This window comes from Phalacrocorax aristotelis, chromosome 1 (assembly GCF_949628215.1).
Source record: "Phalacrocorax aristotelis chromosome 1, bGulAri2.1, whole genome shotgun sequence".
In the NCBI taxonomy this organism is placed as follows: domain Eukaryota; kingdom Metazoa; phylum Chordata; class Aves; order Suliformes; family Phalacrocoracidae; genus Phalacrocorax; species Phalacrocorax aristotelis.
Genome location: NC_134276.1, coordinates 63,288,963 through 63,312,546, shown reverse-complemented (window position 1 = coordinate 63,312,546; position 23,584 = coordinate 63,288,963). Strand labels below are relative to the sequence as shown.

Below are 23,584 nucleotides of genomic sequence, written 5' to 3'. Positions count from 1 at the left end.
ACTTATCCTGTTGAAAAATTCAAAAGCACATTGGTGAGGAAAGGGAGAAAGGGAGAGAGAGGGGATTATATATGTGTCTGAACTGTTATTGATAGCAAAAATGAAATTGCATAAGATCATTACGGTCTTGAGCATCGTGTCACTGTCATGACAAATAAAGAATAAGGTCTGGGAAAAAAAAAAAATGTCTCCTGTGCACTCTCAAGATTGTCATAAGTAATAAAAGGAAAGTGCAGCTGGGTGTGCGTTCTGAGAACATGCTCATTCTGAGTCTGCTGGAGTAGAACAAGAAGGTAGGCTGGAAGGAAATAATGTTATTATATCTCAGCTGGAAAATTCCTGTAATATTTAAGGGAAATATCAGGAAAAAATCTACAGGGATTTTTTTAACCATTCCCAGATTTATTGAGAAATAAGAGCAATATAGGGTAATTCAAAAATGCTGAAGGATTATTACTGTGTAGGTTTTAGGATAAATTTTGCAGAAGTGTAATTTATTTTATATGGAATTTTACTGAGCTAACCCCAATGAAATATGGCAGATTTGATTTGCTGGCATAACTCTCAGAAATCTCTGGATTGCTTGTTGGTTTTGGCAAACAGGGGTAATTGGAGAATTGCTATACTGCAGCCATATTCTCTTTTCCCTTAAACATGGGGATAGTCAGATACCTCAAAAACTAGCTAAGCAGGATTGTGCACAATTTAACAAAGAGTAATATTCAGAGTCAATGTTTATGCCCCTGTCACACTGACATGATCCATGTGAAGCACTGTGCCGATGTTCCTCTGCAGCGAGACAGATTGTCAGGCATGAATTTACTCTAAGGGCATTTATGTCTAGGTTTTTCTATCAGTGAAAAACCACAGAAAGTCAGAGAAACCATCAAGCAGATGCTTTCTTGGATCACTCACCTGTGCTTTGAGAGACTCGAATCTAAATAATCTCTCTTGTAACTTCACAGAGGCAGTAACGTGAACTTTATAAGAGACTACCCTTAGCCGCTAGTTACTGAATGTTATGTTACTGAATATCACTTTACTGGTCCACATCATTCTCCCGGTTAAAGGAATTCCATTTTGCTCACTGGACAGAAAGAGCTGCTGTGTCCCAGTGTTTAAGACATATACCCAGGATGCTGGTGCAAGTCCCAGATCCAACTACTACCTCATTACTTACGTGAAATAAAACTCCAACAGCTTGATGGCTGGAGCTCTCACCAAGTTGAATATGAAGTCCTGACATTAAAATAAAGGACTTGGGTACAGCTTGTTACAGTCAACTCGAACATGCTACTTCAAGGACAAAACCCAGAAATCAGCGCAAGCGGAGTATGCTGTGTATGTATATTTTATGCATTAAGCTCACAGGAGGCAGCAGTAGATGAAGGGTGCATTCGAGTTGCCCTGTTTTGGAGGCTGGGAAGCTTTTGTTTCAGTTAGGAAACCTACTGTGGGATGGCCAGCAGGCACAGTGGCTAAGACACCATCCAAGCTGCGTACGCTTAGACACTCTAACATTGACAAGGTTGACAAGTGGATCAGTGCAGCTGATGATGACTTTGAGGGTGTCAGTTATGCCTAAAGGTGAACCTGGGCACTTTTTAGGGAGAGGTAGGTGCCTTACATCTTTCACACTCTGGACTGCAGGTGACAACGGTTCCTCCACATACAGAAGTACAAAGTTAATAAACTTTAAACAGTGATTTGGACAAGGACAAGGAGAGCTAAAACTGAACCAGCCCTGCATCCTCCCTATCTCAGTGGTCTCCATCACCCTTAAAAATACTCTTTTCTCACGCTTCCAAAGCTCATTCACATTCTAAGCAAAGAAGAAAATTACGATCACACCACCATTTTAAAACTTCAATTACAAGAGCCAAATTCATCCCTGATGTGATCTCATTAGCTTAATGAGATTACACCAGGGATGTAATTGTCCCAAGGACTAAATTAAATGAAAAGTAATATATGTTTTTTGTAAAATCCTGTAATATACTTTCATTAACTTTGTTCCCCTAACCACATATTTAACCTCTCTTTCTGTCTCTACACACATTGTCAGTGTAAATGCAGCTCATCACCTAGGTAAGATGAAGCACATTAACTACATGAAGGAGTCAGCATGCTGAATTTACCTATTAATCTTTTCTCCCACCCTCTTAACGGACTGATTCCAACTCCATAAAGCAAAAAGCAAATATTGCTTCTCCCCGTAATGAAAAGTTTTAAAAAAAGACTTTAGGTACCAGGTGCATTTTTTAATTATTTTTTTTTTCTTCATTCTTTCTCCCTCTCTATCTCCTTCAAACTGGCAAAAATCCAGTGACTGTTTTGCTGCATCATGTATGAAATGTTCCGCTTCATTGTAATACCAAAGCTGCAATCCTTCTTTCAAACTGTGACTATTAATATTTATTTCATCCTCTGGCTTTCCTGAGCCAAAGCAAATGAACTGTGGCCTCATTGAAATGATATGGTCTCTTGACCCTTTGTGCAGTTTAAAATGATGTAACCTGAACCATTTTAATCTGAAGGCTGGAACAAGTCAAAAGCTGTAATGAGTTCAGGACACTTCAGACATCAGGAGAGCTATCTTGCCATAAAAGATGCATCTTTTGCATATAGAAGTTGTAACTTCATATACCTTATGAGTGACACAGACATTAAAAAACTGCACAGTAGCCAATTTTTTCCACCCTTCCCAGTGATGACTTCAGAGACCAGATCTTGCACAAGAGATTAAATAGTTGATAGTAAAAGTGACACCAGATTTAAATACCTCTGCCAACTATTCCAACAGAATAAACATTATGGTGAGGGTTTAAACCTATGCAATTTCTCAGCTAGCAGACAATTAACACCTTAGGGAAAATGCTGCCTTTCAGTGAGCCGGGTTTGTTACAGATTTTGAGAATAATGTGTTTGTATCTCCAGCCCACTTTGAGATGCCACTTCCAAAAATAACTTTCAGGTATGTTTGGAGTTCCTTCCCACTTCCACTGTGGTCACATCCAGAGATCTCATGGACTCCACAGACCTCAGGGACATACTTTGACTCCACTGAAGTCAGTGCAAAATTAATATAATAAAACTTTACATGTTGGTTTTGTTTTCTTTAAGACCTCTAAACATCTTATAAAATGGGAGGAGTCCAGTCTTATAAATGCGAAAACTTAGGGTTGATGAACCCAGCCAGGAAAGCAATTAAACTAGGCACAAAAATTCTGTCCCAAACGTCAAATCCAAAGGATCATCCTATCTTTTTTAACAGCTAAAAAACAGCTTCTGCTCATACTATGCAGTGGTGAGTTAGTGCTCTGTTCTCATCTTGAGAGCTAACAATCTAATGGCAGAGGAAAAAGGCAAATTAAACAAGGCAGAATGAATTCAGACTGCAGAGCACCCAGCAGAGCTGAACGTAACAAGCTTGAATTAAATAATTAGAATACCAAGGAAAAAAAAACCTTCAGAGAGCAAAGGGTGTTCTTGGTCACTGATTGCTATTTAAATTGGTTTGGCCTCTAATGATTTAGAAGATGGTCAAAATGCATAAATTTCCCCAAGCTTTATGTGCTTGGCTGTGGTGACTGAAGATGGGAGAAAGTCCAATTTGCATAGTACATTTTTATAGATGGTTACGCCTTTAAGTGGATTAATAAAGTTTGGTGCTTTTAAAGACATAGATTTGTTAAATGACAGGCATTCAAGTTAAAAATAAAATGAAAACAACATACACACACACGCTGATTAGAAACACGTACAATACCTATTTATCAAGGTTAAGGTCAGAGAGTTATTATAGTCAGATAACCAAAACATCTGCACAGGAAAAGCTTTCAAATTTCACCAAATTATGTATCAAATCATTTTATGGGTCTCGTGGTACTGTTGAAATCCTTGAAGGCTGGTGTGTGCTGAAATCGCTTGCCAGCTTGAAACTCCAGCTAAAACCCTTCCGAAAGTTATTCGTTCACATTCCAAGCGGGATGGTATTCAAGCTCTTTGCTTTAACTCTCCACCCCAATAGTTTTCCATTAAATGATGGAAATTTTTTTTGTGACATGGTTTGACATCAGAATGAGACAAATAGAAAAATACTACCTGCCTTCAAACCCCCCAAAATTAAATTCTATCATGAAAATTTCACTCCAAAGAAGTTTTTGCCCGTAGAGAAACTGTATATTAAAGAACAAATTATAAATGGACTGGTAAGAGTATTTTATTTTTTTTTTTAGTTTCTGGTTAAATCAGAAAGAAAATATGTGGCCTGCCTATAATTAAATTTTTATATATTTGTAACAAAATGAAAAGAAAAAGAAAATAATTTGCAACTGGAAGATTTTGTGTGTGTGTGTGTGTGTGTGTGTGTGTGTGTGTGTGTGTGTGAAACAAAGTGGTTTAATTTAAAAAATCTTAAAAATAAACTGTATACAAAAATATCACTTTGGAATTAAAAAAAAAGCAAATATTTTAATTACATGATGTTAAAATTAAAGCTATGTTACCTTGTCAAAAAATTCTATAATTTTTGGACATAGCAACTTAACTAATTAGACAAAAATTCACAAGATGTGATGCAAAACAACATTTTGAAAACAAATAAAAGTCTCGCACTGCATTGGCAAACATTACTTTGGGCTACCTCTGTCAGCAGGTCAAAATTGTCATGGCATCCTCTTGGATAATAACTGCCGAGCAAATCCAAATTACACTTCCATTTTGTAAATCAATGTAATTAACAAAAAAAGGAAAGTACCTGTAGTCCGCCAGTATCCAAATTCATTATATTCACAGTTACGGCAGCAGACATGGTCTCAAATTAGTCTAATATTCCCTACTACTCTTCAGTGCAGTGATCTGAGTGTCTGAATGACAAACTGAGATTTTTCCTCCTTTTATTTTTCACTAATAAATCAAGGAACTTAATACTATTTTTAGGTATGTCTTTACTTCCATAAAATTACATTACTCAGGGCTTCACTTTCATAAGCACACAATGCAAAAGGAACAGGCATTTCCATTACTTAAGGTGCCCGTATTATATGCCCAAATACAAAATGGGCATATGCCTCTCAAAAATATATGTTACACAGACTTTTCTTTCTGAAGAAAAACATTTCATCAGTAACTGAATGTGAATCTTCAAAATATAGGTAAAGAACCCTCAGAAAAAGAGCCCTTTAAGAAAAAAACAAAGTACAAGGTATGGAGGGGGCCATGGCCTCCGTCAGCCCCCAGAGTTTGACTGAAAAAGCTTGCTTAGTGCAGGCATCATGTCCTCTTCCTTTTAAACAATTCAACACCAAGTCTATATGGAAACACTAGTATTATAGAATTGGACGTAGTGATCGGTTTAGCTAATAATACCTCAATGGGGCCTTTGAAAGACAATTATGTAACTAAGCTATTAATCAAAATTATAAATAGGTATACAAATTCACTGATTAGCAGTATTTTAAAGGAGCCATTAGCACAAACTTCAGTTTAGCAGAGGCTCTTCTACTAGCAACATTAAACTCAGCCTGAAGGAGCACTGTTGCTTGGGGAGCACTACTGGTAATGCCCTGCAGCGAAGTTGGTGCAGCCAGGGGTCCAATTTGCCTTGGGACCCCTGGTACCAACATCAATGCTCCCACTGTCTCTAGTTGTGTTTAGTGTGCACACGGTGAGGCTCTAAGTCATGACAGCAAGCTTTGTTTCATAGTTTGCATTTGGAATGAGATTGCAAAGGGTTAGCCAAATGTTAGTCAGGTGGTGTCTGCTTTGGTTGCATAAGCTACTGTGAAAATCTGGGAATCCCTTAGAAAGTCAAAGGAAACTGCTTTGTGGGTGTTGCTTCAAAGGGCTGGGATGGACAGTGTGCTGGATTCTTTTTCCCAACAGCATCTAAATTTATCTCCATTGTTCTTTTTTCTTCTTTTTTTTTCTGCTTAGTACTAAACCTGGATCCCAGCCAGCGAGGGACAACAATATCTTGACAGAGAACCTCATGCATCCCACACAGGTCATCTACATTGTCCGGGATCCATGTGCATCAGAGATTACAACAGTGGAAAACAAAAGAATTACGCAACAGAAAGGTCTTGATGAGAGTAAACAAGAGAAACGTGACTTACTGTTGAAGCACTTTCCTGCCTGTAGTCGAAGCAGAAGGACAAGAGGAGGTCCGCCCTTTAAATCTTCTCAGACAGTAACATAAAAAATGCAGCAAATAAGCAACTGGATCCTCATGTACTGTTGTCCAGTGTTTGTGTTTAGTCAGTACTGTTCCTTAGAGCAGAGATAAAGGACTAAATCATATGCAATTTCATACAAAAACATGCATTTGTTTTAAGATCCAGCTGATAACATTGATAAAGTCTTAGGTAAATTAAAAATGTGTTGCTAAAGTCAATGTTGGTTTATTCAAAAGGAAAATCAACCATTCCCGTGAGAGAGTTTGACTGAGAGGAAGACTGTGGGACAGTTAAAATCCTGGCCTGTTCTGAAAAAGATCCCTTGACCTCACTTTAGCCATTAGAGCAGCGTGGCCAGCCTAAACTAGCTCAGAGCCCTCGGCATAACCACCCCTCTAAGTACCTGCTCTGCAAATGGTTCAGCTTGCCAAGGCTTAGCAGGCTCCCCAGCCCCAGCAACGTGTGCCTGTGGCACCATTGTCCTCATTTTTAACCTTGCATTTGGCTCTGCATGCGCCAGCAGTGGACCATCCCAGCTCTGAAGGAAGGGGAGCGCAAAGTAGAGAGTATTAAGCCGGAGACTAGCTCCTGCTCACACTCTTCTGCAACTTGTTGGCAACAGCACATTGCTTCAGTGGGCGCAGGTACATCTGCTCCACATGGAAAGGGGAGACCCAGCCAGAAACAGGCTGAGGGTGGGGCTGAATGTATAAAAAAATTGAAAGGGAGCTTACTATTCAGAAGCACTTTGAAAGATACTGCTTAGTGACCTAAGATGTTGGAAAGCCTGAAGGCACACAAAATACTCTATTTTAAGAATTCTTACCTGTCCCTGTGCATACACTGACTATTTGGTAGAGCCAATCTTTAGTTTCTTGCCCCTTTTGGGGGGAAAGCTTGTGTTGCCTGTGTATGAGTTGTGTTTTGAGATATCCCTAAGTGCAGTGCAAGTTGAAATCCATCAGAGCTAGCTCACGCATTGGATTTAAACAGAATTTAGGCACGTATGACAAAGACGTAGCATTCTGAAAAGCCTTTTTCAGCAGCTGCCTAATCCTGGAGCTACCTAAACTCCTTTCGTAAGTCCATGGAGTTTTGTGGTAGTCCAGAATGCACAGAAGTATCTCCACTTTCACAGGACTAAGTCAATACATTCCTCTTACCTAAACCAGATCAGGATAAAATTATCAGATGCTTCTCTACCTATTTTGACATCATGACCCAATAGGCTTTCTCAGAGCATTCCTAACATCCACTCCCACCATTAGGACCCACACAAAGTGTGCTGCTTCCTTTTAAGATAAAACCTAATGATTGTTACATTCACTTGGGGTGTAGAAAATAGATTCAGCTGCCTCCCTTATTGAACCAATGCATATCCACAACCATCATCTCTCCTAGAGAATGCTATAACAAGCAGGGTACAGATTATTCAAAATAAGGGTAGTCCTAAACCAATGCTGTGAAGCAGTGCCACTGTGAACAATAGTTAATTGTCAGGTCAAAAGGTCAAAATTAATTGTCAGCAGGTCAAAAGAGGTGTTTATTCCCCTTTATTTGGCACTTGTGAGGCTGCATTTGCACTCTCCAGTTTTAGGCACCCCTCTGCAAGAAAGATGTTGAGAGACTGGAGCAAGTCCAGAGGAATGGCAGCAAGACGAGTATGTGGCATATGAGGAGAGGCCGAGAGAACTGGGTTTGTTCAGCCTTGAGAGGAGAAGGTGAAGGGGAAATCTTACTGCTCTCTGCAGCTGCCAAATGGAAGGATGCAGAGATGACAGAGCCAGGCTCTTCCCAGAGGAAAAGCACTGAAGATCTCACGCACTGATGGCATGAGAAACGATGAGCACAAGCTGGAAAACAGGAAATTCTATTTAGTTGTAGGGGGCAAAAAATGTACCATGGAGATGGTCAGACGCCTGAGCAGCTTGCCCAGAAAGGCTGTCAAATCACAGCCTTTGGAGATACTAAAAAGTTTACTGGGCAAGTCTCCGAGCAACCTGATCTAACTGAACATGCTTTGTGTAGGGGACTGGACACAATGACCTCAGGAAATCTCTTCCAACCTCACTTTTTTTATGATTCTGTGACTGTCTGAAAGAACAGAACAACAGATGAAGGCCTGCTGTAACTGCATAGTTGGAACACCTGATTTGCAAGAGGAGATCTGAATTCTGGTCCCTAGAACCAAATGTATACTTATATATGTGTATATACACACCCAGGCACAGAGGGTGGTGTTAAAGCTCTGTTAAAAACAACAGACAAAAATGAGCCACTCCTTTTTAAATTGCCGTATGTTCCTGCCCCCTAGACAGATCTTGCATTCTGGGTTGCAGATTACACATGAAGAGGAACATCTCTAGAAACTGCAAGTGAGAAAACCAGTGAGTAGGATTTGAAGCACATCCTCAGCCTTCCAACCAGTTAGACTTAGGCAGAATTATACCCATTTACTAACCCCAGGTAGCTCCCTCCTTCTATTCCAAGATGGGTGCCTCAGTTGAACTATTCCCTAGCACTTATTAGATTTCCTACAAACATACCGAGAGTCTTGAAGATTTTATGCCTTCTGTGAACTAAATTCACAAGCTTTCACCTGTTATACGGTTGATTTCTAATACACTTTACAAAAAGGCATTTTAAGGCCCTGATCTCCAATTTAGTAGATGCTATAGTATTTGAACTATCAAAATGGACACTGCCTCATTCAGAGATTGCTTGATCTTCATACATACGTGTCTTATTTGATACCATTGTTCTCTTGCAGTCTCCCCATAAGTGTGTGTTATCTGTTTTCTCTTGTCTTACAAGGTATTCTCTTGAGAAACTGTGAAAGGGAAATCTAATTTCTTGTTCTGTGCTTTTTTTTTAAAGACCTCACTACCTGAGGTCTTTGTTACAGCTGCAGGTCCCAGGTGCTATAGTTACATGATATATTTTATTATAATAATTTATCTTATTGTAGACTTTGTAAGAAAGAAGGAGGTGTAATTACCAAAATAAGCAGGAAGATGGTATGGCCAGTGAGGACTGGAGTGTAAGGAAATAGTTTCAAGAGAAGGGAAAACTCTTTTTGTATCTTATTAAAAATAGGCATCAGCATTTCGACTTCTTATATTCCTGTATAAACAGAACAGACTTTACCTATGCAAAAGCCTGAAAATGAGCTCAGCATGAAAATAACATTTTGTGTATGCAAATCTATTGTAAATCATTTTAAAAATATTTTCACCTTTGCTCCACGTGCTTAATTATTGAAATAATGCTTCTCTTACTGTTCTTACCATTCTCACTGAGCGTGGAGATTCTGAACTCTATATTGCTCATGAATCAGTACTGAATTTGACATTAGTGATACAAGAAAGTAGAGGTGGATATTTAAGAGATTTCATGCAGGCAGGAAATGCTGAAATGTTACAGAACAAAATAAATTTCCCACCGTGATAGGTAGGTTGGAGTCTATTTCCAAACTATACCAGAAGTCTCCATTTTAATGTCGTTAATCATATTAGCTAAATATCACAGCAGGTAAAATGAGTTTTCAATAACACTGCTGAGTAATTTTCCAGCCAGTTTCATGCTTGGGATAATCTTATTTTTTTCTTTGTAAGTTTTGCATGGATATACTGGGGCAATTATCTTCAGGCATTTGGAAACTAAGCTAGCACAGCAGCTTGCCAGTCTGCCTTAGTGTGACCCACTGTGGGGTTTATGTTCTGCATGCCAATTGTTATTAGCTCACATGTGCGTGGAATACCATTTTCCTCTTTATTGGTTTAACATAATGGTATAACATGGGGAGTGTTTTACAGAAGGGACAGGATCTGAATGTAAAGGCCTTCCTTCAAAGCAGGTATTTATTTTCCGTGCACAGAAAATTTCACTCATACCTCCCGTGTTATTTGAGTCATGAACACCAAAATAGATATCATGGAGGACCTTAAAGATTAATAGATAATGGAGAAAATAATTGCAGTTATCTTCTGAGCAATGACAGCTTGCTCAGTGTTGTATAAACATTTTCCCAATCTGAGGCATTTGTACAATAAGGCCAGATTAAGACTGTCCAGCACGGAAGAGAGTAAATTTCACAGTATATTTCTCAGTAAATTCAACAAGTGCAGGCACACAGTGCTCAGTGTGCTCCTCTAACTCTGTGGTTACATTCCTCTCAGAGGTAGGGCTGACTTAAATGTCTACTTCCCCACCATAAAGCTGCCTCCAGTCTGTCCCTTCAGCTGGGCACAGCGAGTCAGGTCAGAGAACCATCCAGGTTTAAAAAAAAACAAACAACAAAGGAAAATACAAAACCCTCACAAAAGAAAAGTTATTTTCCCTTTATCCTAGTCTGGTGCTTACTCTGCCTCATAAGCAATTGTAGCAGAGCAACACGGGGAGCAATACATGGGAGGAACAAAAAGGTGGAGATGGCAAGGTAAGGGCTGTCTACGTCCACAAAACTGCCGACGATGTGCAGGGAAACCGGACCAAAGAAGAGAGAAGAGAGAAAAGAGAAAGGCAACTTGCGCCCAGATTTGTCCAGATTTTGATGTTTCATTAAAAGGAGAGATAATATCCTAATACGAGTGAGGAAATGGAAGCCAAACCACATTCTGCATCAGATCATACAGCAAGATTACATTCAGTAGGCTAGATCAGGGAAGAGAGCAAGCCCATCTGCAGATGCATAGAGGTGTCCTTCTCCACCCGGTACAGAATGCAGAACCCCCACGCTGCACTGGAAACATGCAGGCCCTGGTTCTGCAGCAGAGGAGAGGACAAGTTGCCCAAAGCCACCTGCTGCTCTCAAGACACAGATCTATAGGCATGGGGAGGGGAGTCTGCTCCTTTGGGTCCAGTCGTTGGCGACTTCTTACATTAATGCCTCAGCTTTGCCTAAGCATGCCAAAAAAGTGCTGGGCCGAAGAAGTAAAGAAGTAAAAACTTCAGGGCTAGAAGATATGAACAGCTTTGCTCAAGTGAGCTGTATTAATTTTAAAAAAACCCACCATCCATGACTTCAGAAAGGACTAATCATAAGCAAGAAACAAAATTTTGTTCCAGTCTAATGTAAGTCTGCCTTTCTCTCCAGAGTCCATGAAGTTTCAGTCCAGTCATGCAGTTCATGTCCAAAGTCCCCTGTAGTATCTGGCAAAAATGGGAGGAAAATGGGTTTTGGCCTAATGTCCCTCATCATATGCAAGGATATGCTTACACAGAAGGCCACAGCAGTTCAATCAGTGCTGATACACTTTGAATAAGATTATAAATATGCATAGCTCATTCACTTTATGTTGTAGGTTAAATGTTAAAAGACAACACAGAGAAAATGCTTCAGGAAGAGATTTGAATAAGGGCAAGCAGTTAAATTGCTAAATGTAAAGAAATTAAGAGATCCTGAAACAGGCATGATTATAAACACCCAAATGGACAGAACCCCTCCAACTTTGACCCACACCTACCTCTTGATCGAATGTGCGACTCCAAACCCCAAAAGCCTGGTTTCCAACAGATTTGTATCATGTGGTTCTTTTCTGTTTTAACTGAATTAGAATAAAGCATCAACTTAATTTTTATGTATACTTTTTATATACTGGGTAGTACATGCAGCAGAAAGATAATTGTATGTCCTAACTGTTGGGGAAACTGGAGTCCATGTTTGTGCCCTATTAGATGTCAGAGGACCAGCTTGTCAGCCGTGAGTAACATCATGTGTAGGTTTCTTGACCTCTAAAAAAAAATTACAATGACTAGGAAGATTTCGTTTTGCTTGGCCTTTCTTTCCCCCCCCCCCCCCTCCAGTTAAGCCATTCATAATATACTTGTCTCAAGTTCTCTGATCTTTGCTTGAGTTCATGCCTCTTCCCTTAACCTCACTGAGGGCATTAAACAGGTTCTCTACTTGGCTGCTGCTTTCAAGAACCACGTGAGAAGTCTGTATCTTTCATACACCTACCTCTCTGTCTGATTTGGAAGTTGGCCAGTGGGTTCCAAAGTTATTAAGAAGAGAAAAATTAGAGTGAGCAAAGTGACAGGCAACATGGTGACAGCAGCTCCACTTCTTTTGGAAATCAGACAAAAATAGATGCTTGCATATCCTAAATGCTGAAATTAAGTGGAAGGCAACTTTTCGGCTTCCGGTCTAAACGGAAACCAGATGTTCCAGGGTTATTTTCTCTGGTCCTTCAGAGAAGAGTTGTTTTGTCAATAAGTTGCTTCCTCTGTCAAGGCCTGAGACTTTTTCCGCTGGTATTCAAGTGCACTTAAAGCTGGGGGGGGCAGCCAACAAACCTTTCTCCAGAATTGTGGAAACTCATTATAAAAAACCGTGTTCAGCACAAATAAGTATGTGCTCATATTTTTGAGTTTTAAATCCGTTTTCTTCTTTCAGATAAGAACAGCCAAATCCTCACTCAGCTTGTCTAAATCAGCACAGAATCATTCAGCAGCACTGTGCCCATTTAAGCCAATTGAGATTCCTTGTATGTAAAAATAGATGATTTCCCACATATGTCAGGTTTGATAGCTGTGCTGGCAAAAGTGTGGAAGCCACTTCTTGTTTGGATGTTGCTACTGAAATAAAGAAACTGGTCTTAATTCTCCAGCCTACTGATTTGCTCCTACAGACAATGAGGTGGCAATTGCAGAGGTGGGAGTGTTGGGAAGGTATTGGGGAAGGAAAGCATGTGAAAGGCCAAACTAAAAAAGAAAGCCAACTAGGTTATTCAAAAGAAATAGCATCTAGTTTTATTGAAAAAAAACAAACAAACACACCAAACCAAACACTAAGATAACAGGCATCCCATAAGACTTTCTTCTGATGGGAAGATAAGAAATAAAATTTTATTGAAGAGGATAAACATCTATTAATTCAACAGATTGTTATTATATGTTGGAGATGGCTAGCTCTAATTTGGGTTTAACATGCTCCAGTTTGGAGAAGATTGATGCAAGAGCTTAATTTTACATACTGAAAATTGTCAAAAGACATCCTCACCATCAAGGAATCGGTCTCCAGAGGTTTACACATGCATTTAACCTTACATGCTACAGTCATGAGACAAACCAGGATGTGTAGAAGTTGAGCTTACACCTCTTTTGCAGGAAAAGGACTGTAACCGGTAAAACTGAAGACATGTATTCTTTGAATCCAAGTCTTAATGTCAGTTCCAATGTCAATACAAGCAACAATAATTACTGACTTTAATGTGAAAGGCCATATCAATGTTTTCCTGTGTGTATTCTTTTATTTTTCTAGATCAAACATCATTATGAATTACATATGGAGATATGGGGTGTTAGTGTATAGTCTTTGTTTCGGGGTGGGTTTTTTCTTCATTTAGTAAAATACTTCCTTTATTAAGAAGCAACATGCAAACGGAAAGGGGATAACAACATAAATTATAGGAAGTGCTAAACTATAAACTATCGCAAAATGTCTACCAGGCTATTGGGGGTACTAGGGTGAGAAAACAAAATACGTTTAGGTAGATTTGACAATATTTAACAAGCAAGAGAGGAATTTACACACAGAGAGATAATAACAGATACAGAGAAATCATTATCTTTGAACTTTAAAATTTTTATTTATAAGGAAGTACATTTCAAGTATCTCAGCAGATCTTTTACAAAGCTTATCATAGATATGTATAAACATGGTGAAAAAAACCCACAAGACTAATGAATTCTACTTTAAGAAACATGAGGTCCTTCCAGGAATGTGCTATTTACTTTGATTTATTCTACAATGATAGCAGTCTTTTGACATACTTGTTACGTGGCTGAAGAACGTCACACTTGGATTTCCTGTTTCGATACCCAAGACACATTTATATCCTAATAATAAGCATTCTAAAATGCCTTATTGCTATGCTAGGTCCACTGGTTTCTCCAGTCTCAACCCAGAAATGGAGACACTAATTTTCTTTTCATAAAGAGAGAATTTTCATAATGGCCCCAATGTGAAAATCAACCTATCCATTTTTAAGGATCCTTCCTATGACTATTATTTAATGTAAAGCTGGCACTTAGCTTGCAGACATTCTTATTTCTTGATTTGGGATCTAGCAATAGAAACAATCTTGTTATCTGTATTTTTTGTATCCTTCAGGAGAGTCATGGGAAAACATATTGCACACATAGGTTCCTTTCTATGACCACGGGCATTCAGTCTGAGTCAGCTGGGTTTGCTTTTTAAAAAATGTAGGCAATGCTATGCCCTATCTTATAGTGATATTGTGCAGCTGTGCAGGGGCTGAGCCCATATTACTGTTAAAATGAAGTTTGGCAAGTTTCCCATTATAAGGATATTTTTGCTACTGAAACTGTAATTCCTCTGCTTACGTTTTAGTGACCAGATTAAGCAGTCTGTAAAGGGTATTCCAATACATGTACCCTTCTTATCAGTCGTCCAAGCTCACTTGCCATTTTCAGGTGAAATTAGCATTTCAGTAGCAAAAATATCAATATAATAGGAAATTTGTACAGGACTCATAAAAGGTTTCCATCTTCTAAAACACCTACAAAATTTTGGAATATCACAGTTTCAGAAAGACCAGGAAAATTTATCTGAAAAATGTTTCCTGACAAACAGAAATACACCTGTCTCTACCTATGTCCAAGATCAGACCCATAAGTGATGTGTCTATTTAAAATTGAAGGTAGAAAGCACAGGCAAGCTAGGACAGGGAAGGCACATAAGCAGAATTATCACTCTAAATTTGATTAAAATGCATACCCATTACCTCAGGCCTCCACTACGAGCTGTCTTTGGAGACACGACTCTGGGCGAGACAGCTTGTCCTGACTGTGCTATATCTACATGACTAAGTGCATCTGACCCAGGGAACGACAGTTCACCTCTGCGCAGGTGCTGTAGCATGCCTTCACATACATTACTTGTCTGCCCCCACCTAGAGCAGACTGGGCCCATCCACACTGGATGGCATTTCCTATGGGTCTCCCCTCTGCCCCATTTTAGTTGCCCTAGAACACAATATTTTTTGCGTGCATGTTTTTTTTCTACTTCAAAGAGTTCCAAATATTGTGAGACCAACACTTCTGTCCAGCAGCAGAGAAGTTATATGTCACATACTAAGGAAGTTGTTGCAGGCCCTGGGGAATGGTGTGAAGGCATTTGGGTTGTTTGAGAGTGCAGATCTTACCAGGAGCATCAAATAACCAAATTTATTGAAATCTTGACTATTTGTCCTATGATGACGGTTCTTCAAAGTGGCCTATCCCCCAAACCATAGCTCGGTTTTGTCTGTCAGAGAGCTATCAGCGTACTTCAAAAGATAGCCAGGGAGTGAATGAATACTTGGGATCTGCAAGGCTTCAGCCCATTTCACTTTTTGCAGTTTCTTATATGGATGGACAAAACAATTACATTGCAGCTGTAAGAAGGAACAGGAGTATTTGGGACAGCATCCCAGTCACACATCTGCTATCAGGACCCTACTACTGTCCTTTACCTCCACCCACATGTCCTTGTTTGGTCGTACCTGAATAAAAAACAAAGCAGCAGCTAGATGAAAATGACTTCTAAAGAGTGCAAATGGGTGCCCTGTTCAAATATTCAGAGCTAAGGATATCAGATAGGGGTAATGAGAGAAATAACCTCATAGCACTCCTTCAGAAGCTTGTCAGATCAAGTCATGGGGAAGGCATGGATATTTATTTCTATAAACACAATACCACTAAACAGAGATTAGATACCACTATGTAATGCAAATGGATTGAACATGAACAGCAGTATGTCATGTGAGACTGTACAATGAAACCACAAATGTAAATATTAAACTTTGCCCAGACAAGCACATCACTGGTGCAGGCAAGTTATTACTTCCCTAAATACTATTTACCAACGTCTAACTACAGTAACCAAATGTTTGGTTTGAACATGTATTTTAAAGGTTGCCTTAGCTCAGCTATTCCAGTAGCCCTATCTTGAACAAAACCCCAGCCGAGTCAAAACCTGCAGCTGGGAATTTTTAGGGAGGGACTTCATATATTTGTACAAAGCACTGAGGCTGAAGACCTGATGAGGACTGCTGGTGGGTGACTGCAATTTACATTATTCTTATAGTTCTGTTTGATGGCACTGTTCAGGTAAGATTTCGTTCTTTACTGGAAACTTCTGTTTATACCAATTTGTTAAGCATAAAATAACATCAGTTACTTTTCAAAAATATTCTTCCAAGGTGTGGACTGACTATATTAGTGAATAAAGATTGGAATAATAATTTAAAAAACCCCAAAACCCAAACCAAAGAACAAAATGGGGAGGGGAGGGTATGTGTGATTGAAGTTAAAAAGTACATAAATCACTTCAGAAATACAATTTGCAAATTCATTGTGTGAAGTAATTAATCAAAGCATGGCTGAGTTATAGTACTTGAGAGGCTTTGATCTGACAACTGGAAGAAATATAAAGAAACTACTGGGTATCAAGCTACAGTGTTAGGATGTAAAATGTTTCTCCATGCTAGTCACAAGTTTAATTACTTCTTTTTTTCCACTGACAGACCCAAATTAAAATAAATGGGCCACATCGAGACAAATTTCAGATGCATGGAGCGCTTAAGAATATATTGTTCCCATGACACAGGAATACTATGGCATTTATTAATAAAGCTGTTCAAATTTTTTCTTTCACTGGGAATTGTATTGGGAAAGTAAAATGGAATACATAACAAGTGCTTAACATTTTCTATTTTAGATGCTTACTTTAGAAATTTTAAAGTTTTATTTTTACAAGAATATATATGTCTATTCAGATTTACAGTGGCACGTGACAAGAAAAAGAGTTACAGTAAAAAAACATAGACAGTAGTCAAATATTAACTGAACTGCCTAATATTGTCATTCGTTTCTCTCAGTACGAAGAATTCCAGTTCGAGGAACATGGAGGGATTGTTCTGCTCATCTGCCTAGGTCTGAGATTGCTGATAAGTGACTTGAGATACTTTTAAAGTAACTAAACGCACTTTTAGAGTGACTATTGCAAGAATAAAAATAAGTTTTTAGGAAGTAAATGACACTATTGCTAAAGGAAATTATTAAGTATGTACTGCTACCGCACCCTGTGAAACGTGGCTGGGGCTGGTCCGTCATACTGGACCTCGTATCAGTAAGTATGCAGTCGGAAACCAGGAGCCAGGATCAGCTTATACAGGGTCAACATTTCTAGTCATTTGCCTTAAATGAAAAACCACAAAGTTGAAAAGAAATGTCATTGTTACATCACCTGTGTTACGGCTTTTAAAACCATGGAAGTTTATTGCCTAGTCTGTATCAGATAGTATGGATGATTATTATGTACCAAAAAAAGCAGAGACATTAACAGCAACATATAAAAGCGTTCCCCCTACCACCCTAATCTTGGCTGATAGGAAGAGGTCTTGAATTGCTCTTTAATCTCCAGGGTAATGATCTCACTCTTTCCCCTTCCTCTTTCTCATCCTCCCAAAGCTACCTTTCAGTATATTTCTCCCTCTGTTTCACACAGTCTCTTACCTTCTTCTCACAGTTTTCTGCCCTGAGTTATCTGTAATCTGTACATAGCAATCAGCACAGACAACACATAATTGCTTACGTTAATGAAGAAGTAGGAAAAAATCCTCCTTTTCGTCCACTTGAGTGGCCAGCCAAATACAGATGCTTCATTGGCGGCTGCTGCTGTTATTTAGCCATAACTCCTCTGCATATGCTACACACAATGGCAGTGAAGGAGCCTCATTCTTCTGTCCCCACTGACTAAATTACATGAGCGATTATGCAATCTTGCAGCAGTGGGCTCCAGAAACACTCCTTTTTGTGCATGAGCTGGCGGTGCCTGTGGGTAGTCTGGATTGTAGGAAAAAGGTGAACTATGTAAGAGGAGAGTAGTAGTTAATGTGCTAGCACTTCCTCTGGGAAGAATACCTAAAAGCCAGGCAATTCAGAGGATGTGAACACCTTTTTGCTGTGCAATTCACTATTGAAATTATCCTTAAATAGGGTTGTTTTAAAGCAAACCCTTCATTCTTAAGACTCTGAGACTTTAAGGTCCCCAGCACCTGGGATGCACTGGCGTCTTCAGATCTTAGTTACTTCACAGCAATGAAGGAGCCCAAAACTCACACGGACTATCAAGCCTGAAGTATTAGTCCTAAAGCAAAAAAGTATAATCTTTCTTTCTGCAGACAAAACCGAAACACAATCTTAAAGCAATGAAATGTCTCAACTGCAGTTCTAGACACAATGTGCTTTACAAGCCTCAGCCTCACCGTATCCTTCCTGAGGCCCTGCTTCCTTCCAGACATTGGTGCTTGTTCACAGGCGCCCGATCTCAGCTCTCAGACTAGGATTTGCTGAGTTCTCATGTCACCAAAACTTTGTTTTGCAATCCACCCATTCCCACAGCTTTCCAAAGGTTGCCTCGATCTCTTGCAAGGCTATGAAATATGGTACAGCAGGGGTACACAGGAAAATGAGAGCCTGTTTGGAAATTTAAAAAAAAGAAAAAAAGAATTAAAACTCTTGACTCTTTCCTTGCTCTACATGAATCCATATAAGCAAACACGATTAAGGGAGGCCATCCCTCAGACAGGATGTACTCTTGTTCATACAAGTTTCTTTAAAATGTATACGTATGCCTAAAATCCTCAAACATAGGTAACGATTTCCTTTTTTAAGGTTTCCTTGTCTTCCACAAAAGTTCACTGAGAAAAAAATCGTGTACAAAAATCTTGTCTTCTCACTCACAATGAGGAATTAATTGAGTAGTTTTCCAGAAGAACTTCATCAGGGAAAAAAGGATTGCAAGGACACTTGAAAAATAAAATATCAGACAAGGCAACACATCATTAACCCTGGTTATATTTCTTGGAAATTCGTTCTTATGCACTTTCTTCAATACCTTACAGACAGAGGCAAGATTTTGTGACTGTAGCCTCCTCCCTTCTGTCTCAATTCTATTTTCTTTCAATAAATGTGTTTACTGTGAGAAAACAGAATAGAAGTATTTGATTCAGAAGACAAACCTGGAGAGAGGATGCAATGGAGCAGGAAAGCAGTGAAAGGCAGGCAGAATAGGGAGCTTTGTGAATAAAAGGAAAAGGTAAAGGGACACACGAAAGTAAAATACAAAAGGCAAGAAAGGAGAAATGGTGAAATGTCATATCGAATGGTAGAGATTTTTTTTTTAAACAGCCTAACTTTTAGCTTTAAAGGGCAGTGTCTAAATGTTGCATTAACTAGTGGCTGGAGCTTTATTCTGTCTGTATAAATAAAGCTGTCATAAGCAGTGGCACCTCTGTAGCTACCTTTTTTTTTCCGTTTTCTGATCTGTTTCTTTTTGTCTGTCACAAAGAGATGTAATATTCTTCTCCGTTGGATGAAGCACTTTGAATTTTTGTAAATTCTTATGTTGTCTTACCACAAGTGAGTGTTACATATGTCTGCAGATATTTAATCCTGATTTTCCTTCTAGTCACATTCAAACTGCGCAACCCTCATTTCTCACACAAAAGTGAACAATGTTCCACGAAGCGCACGTCTGTTTCTTTCATCACTTCACTTTACCAGCAGGTTATTTCCAGAATCTTCTGTCCTCTATCCTCTTTTGCTTGAAGGAAATGAAAAATTACTGAAATGATTGCTAGGAATTCTTCTCCTTTAGCAACCTTTTGGGGTCCTTGAACCCACCCTTTTTGCTATCCTTTTCCCTGATAGTCACAGCTTGCTCCTCCTCAGCTCCTCCTCAGTACTTTCTGATTACTTTTCCATGGGGTTCCATGGTGATCCTCCTTGAATCTGATCTGGTGAAATTTCTTAAATATAATAACTTTTTTATTTTTATTATTTATTTATTCATCCAAAAATTTATGGGAAATTTTAAAAATAAAATTGCCAACTTTTTTGTGAAATTCCCTACAGAAGCAAATTCTATGGTCTTCATCTTACAGTTAGAAAACAGAAAAAGGAAGATCAATGCTATAAGCCCAAAGTCAAACATGGGAAAGCTGTGGCTGCATGTGGAATAGTACCTGAAAGTCTTGGGTAGCATCCCCTTCTTCCCACGCTCTTAGGTTAGGCTTACAACTTAAGCCTGTGGAGATATACTTAACTGGCACTGAAAAGTGTTCCCTGCGCTGGTGCACCATGCTGCAGAAAAAATGGAAGACATCAGAAATTTGTGATTTAGAGGTGTGAGATCTGCAAGCACTTAGAAGTAGAATGAAACAGGAGGGGGAGCTCTCAGTACACCGGCCAAGGACGAAGACACGCTCTGGTGCAGCAATGTTCCCAAGACAGGAAAGAAGGATCAGCTCTCCCCTTGCTTTCAGCCGGGGAAAAAGGAACAATTTTCTCACCTGCAGAGTCTGACCTTTGGCATTTGCTGGCACAATAGTTTTCTTAAAATTGCATCTTCCCTTCATCAAAAGCTTGCTTGATCACTGATAGTATGTGGCACCTTGTTTGTTCAATTACACAGGAAAAACTGAACTAATGATCTTCTCAGCTTTGCCTTTTTAATAAAATATAGAAAATCTCATTTGGTTCAGCAAGCACCTCTAGCAAACAGCTAGAGAAAGAACAAGGACAACATCAGTAACAACTCAGAGATCCAAGAAAGGTTGCATAGTAAGCCAACACAACTGCTTTCTGCCTCATTTTCCTCTCCTTCATATGTTTGCAGCTTAGCACCTCAACCTTCTCCTGCCCTATGGCCTTATATGCAAATGCAAACCATGCCTTGGTCTGTGATTTACCGATGCAAGATCACCACTAGAAATCACATTTCCCCTTTGCAGCTCTTTCCTCCTTTATTGCAAGGTGCTGCACTCACTCAGCTTGAAATCGAGTAGAGACACTTGGGATGTCTGGAAAGGAAACAGCTAATTATAGAGTAGCTACATATGCAAGTAACAGGGCAAAGAAGTTAATTTTATAAGCAAAACCAAAATACTATTGAAACCAGTCAGGAATAACTCATCCAGCCATTGCCGCCTAGCAATTTTATAGCAGGTAACAAGAAAAACATGAAGGATGGAAACGAAGTTTTAATAGACATAGGACAGGCTAGACATAGGAGGTAGACTGTATATATTTTGAATCATCACCCATCATAAACTGGTAATAAAACAGGATGATTTCTAGAGTAATAACCCTAGGCAAGACATGTATGACCCAGTAAAGAAAAAAAAAATCTTTAAATGAGTCTAAAATTACCCAATTTTACTCATCTGGTAATTCTGCAAGTATTATACCTTCAAAACAGAAAACAAGGGGACATTTTCTATTCTTTTATTATGAGTTGGATTCAGCTTACTGAATACTGTAAAATCAATAGATTTTAGCTAAGATACAATGGAAAAAAAGCTTACAGAAAGATTATGAATAAAAACAATACTTGAGACCAATCAACATTGACTGTTGATTATCAAATACTTACCAGCTGCTCATGATTGGTCTCTGAAGTTAGAAAAGGCAGCTGAATTAAGTCAAACAATTAAAAAAGTAAGAAATCTGAATAGATGGAGTAAAGAGTTCCTAGGATGGTCCAGGGAATAGAAAGATGATTTAGATCAAGCTTGCTTAATTTAGCAAACCAGATGCTGAGAAACAACTATACACTAGAGAAGACAAAGAGCTAGTAAAGCTGAAAAACCAAAGTTCATCCAAGAATGATTAAAAAAAAAAAATAGTCTTGGGTGAGCTTAGACTGGAAAATTAGAAGGCTTCTAATTGCCAGAGAAGTAAGATAGCATCTTAACTACTTTTAAGATCAAACTGGCTAAGTTTCTAACAGGTATTATGCAACGTGGTTGCCAGCAATGGCAGAGGGCTGTTACCCAGGAGGTCGTACCTACTCCCCATTACCCAGGACGTCCTTTCTCATCTCACGTCCTTACAAAACAGAGGCCTCTCAGCACTGGTTGGTATTCCACAAACAGAAAAAGAGGCTAGATTTGTCAAATGCACTTTTGAAGTAAATTATCCACTGCAAATTATTCACTAGTTTTATTATTCAATAACTCATGTAGTGATTGAAATTCATCTAATATTAATGAGTTCTCTTAGTAGGACTAAATTAAAGATTTGTGGTTAAGCACACAAATGACACATCACATTCCTAAAGAATGCTGGCTACTATTTACTTCTTTGACATCAAGATCTTGCAGTTTTCTCTTGTGTGTTTTTTTTTTTGGTTGGTTTTGTTTTTTGTTTTGGATCTTTTTTTTTCTGGGACACATATTTTCCAGCAAGGATTTATGTAAAAACTTCTAAAGTTAAAATGAACTTTAAAAGTAAGAACTGCTGTCTCCAAAACCTGTGTATTGATACATCCTCAAGGCACTCAACTGACCTAGTACCCAACCTCTCTGATGAAAGCTATCTATGTATGATGAAAGTTATATATAAAGTTATAGGGAAACATCTAAACTGTGATCCCAAAGTTGTAGGCAAACAAACACAATAGTCTTATTTATCAGTGGAAATGAAGGAGAGAGCATCAGTAACGGAAAACATTGAATGTTGTGGCAACAACAGAGACCACACTAAATCAGCTTGGAAATGCCTGCAGATAGGTATCAAAAATGATAAACAGAAGCGCTGTATTCTGGCTTAAAGGAAGGATGCAGAAGAAAAAGAATTTGCAGTTGACTGAAAATTAGAGAAAAGGCAAAGGGAATACAAAGCAGATTGACTGTAAAAAAATCAGTCTTGAGATGGAAAAAAGAGAGTGTCGTTAGTAATCCACAAAAGCAAAACCTCTTCCACAATGGATGGTTTCCATTTTCTTCCCCAGATTTTAAATATTTTGACCAAAAAATGCACATATAAGATGGTTTTGTTTTCAACCAAATTTTGGGTCAACCACAAATGAAAAAAAAAAGAACTTATTTTTAGGCTGTGAATCTGACTCATCACCTTTGACTGGAATTGGTAGCAGAATGGAGGAGGATAAACTGGGATCAGAGAAGAATGCGGAAGCTTAATGAAGGGCCTGTTTCTCATCACACCTGGGGATTTGTCATAGCTTCTTATGAATCTGCTAAATATGGGACTGAGCTACAGATTTGGGGGTGTGGGTGTTGCAGTTCAATGTTTAGCTGTACTTAATTGATGGAAGAGCTTTCAAGGTAAAGTTTTATTTTATTTACTTGTAATTGCTCCTCATTTTCTTTCTGATTTGGATCTGGTTTACTCATTGTGGCACATAAACAAGAAACTATCGGTTTAGTCATGCTGTTGATGGGAGTGACACGGCTCTTTGTTTCATTTGCTCCTGTCATCATCAACATGCATGCAACATGCTAGCTGCCAACATTGTTCCTGTATTTTGTTCAAGGATGGTTCAAGATATTAAGAAGGTGTTAACAGCTTCGGAGCAGGAACAGAGGCCACGTATC

General features: G+C 38.8%; 1 long non-coding RNA gene across 1 annotated transcript in view; it reads right to left on the bottom strand.

Moving 5' to 3' along the window:
- The window catches only part of LOC142056146 (uncharacterized), a 43,982-nt gene extending 20,426 nt beyond the window's left edge, over positions 1 to 23,556 (bottom strand). Inside the window, exons 1-3 of the long non-coding RNA XR_012660238.1 lie at positions 17,779 to 23,556; positions 11,645 to 11,725; positions 6,120 to 6,273 (exon numbers count right to left, since the gene is read on the bottom strand). This is a non-coding gene — a long non-coding RNA (uncharacterized LOC142056146). The remainder of the gene's footprint in view (positions 1 to 6,119; positions 6,274 to 11,644; positions 11,726 to 17,778) is intronic.
- Between the last annotated feature and the right edge of the window lie 28 nt (positions 23,557 to 23,584).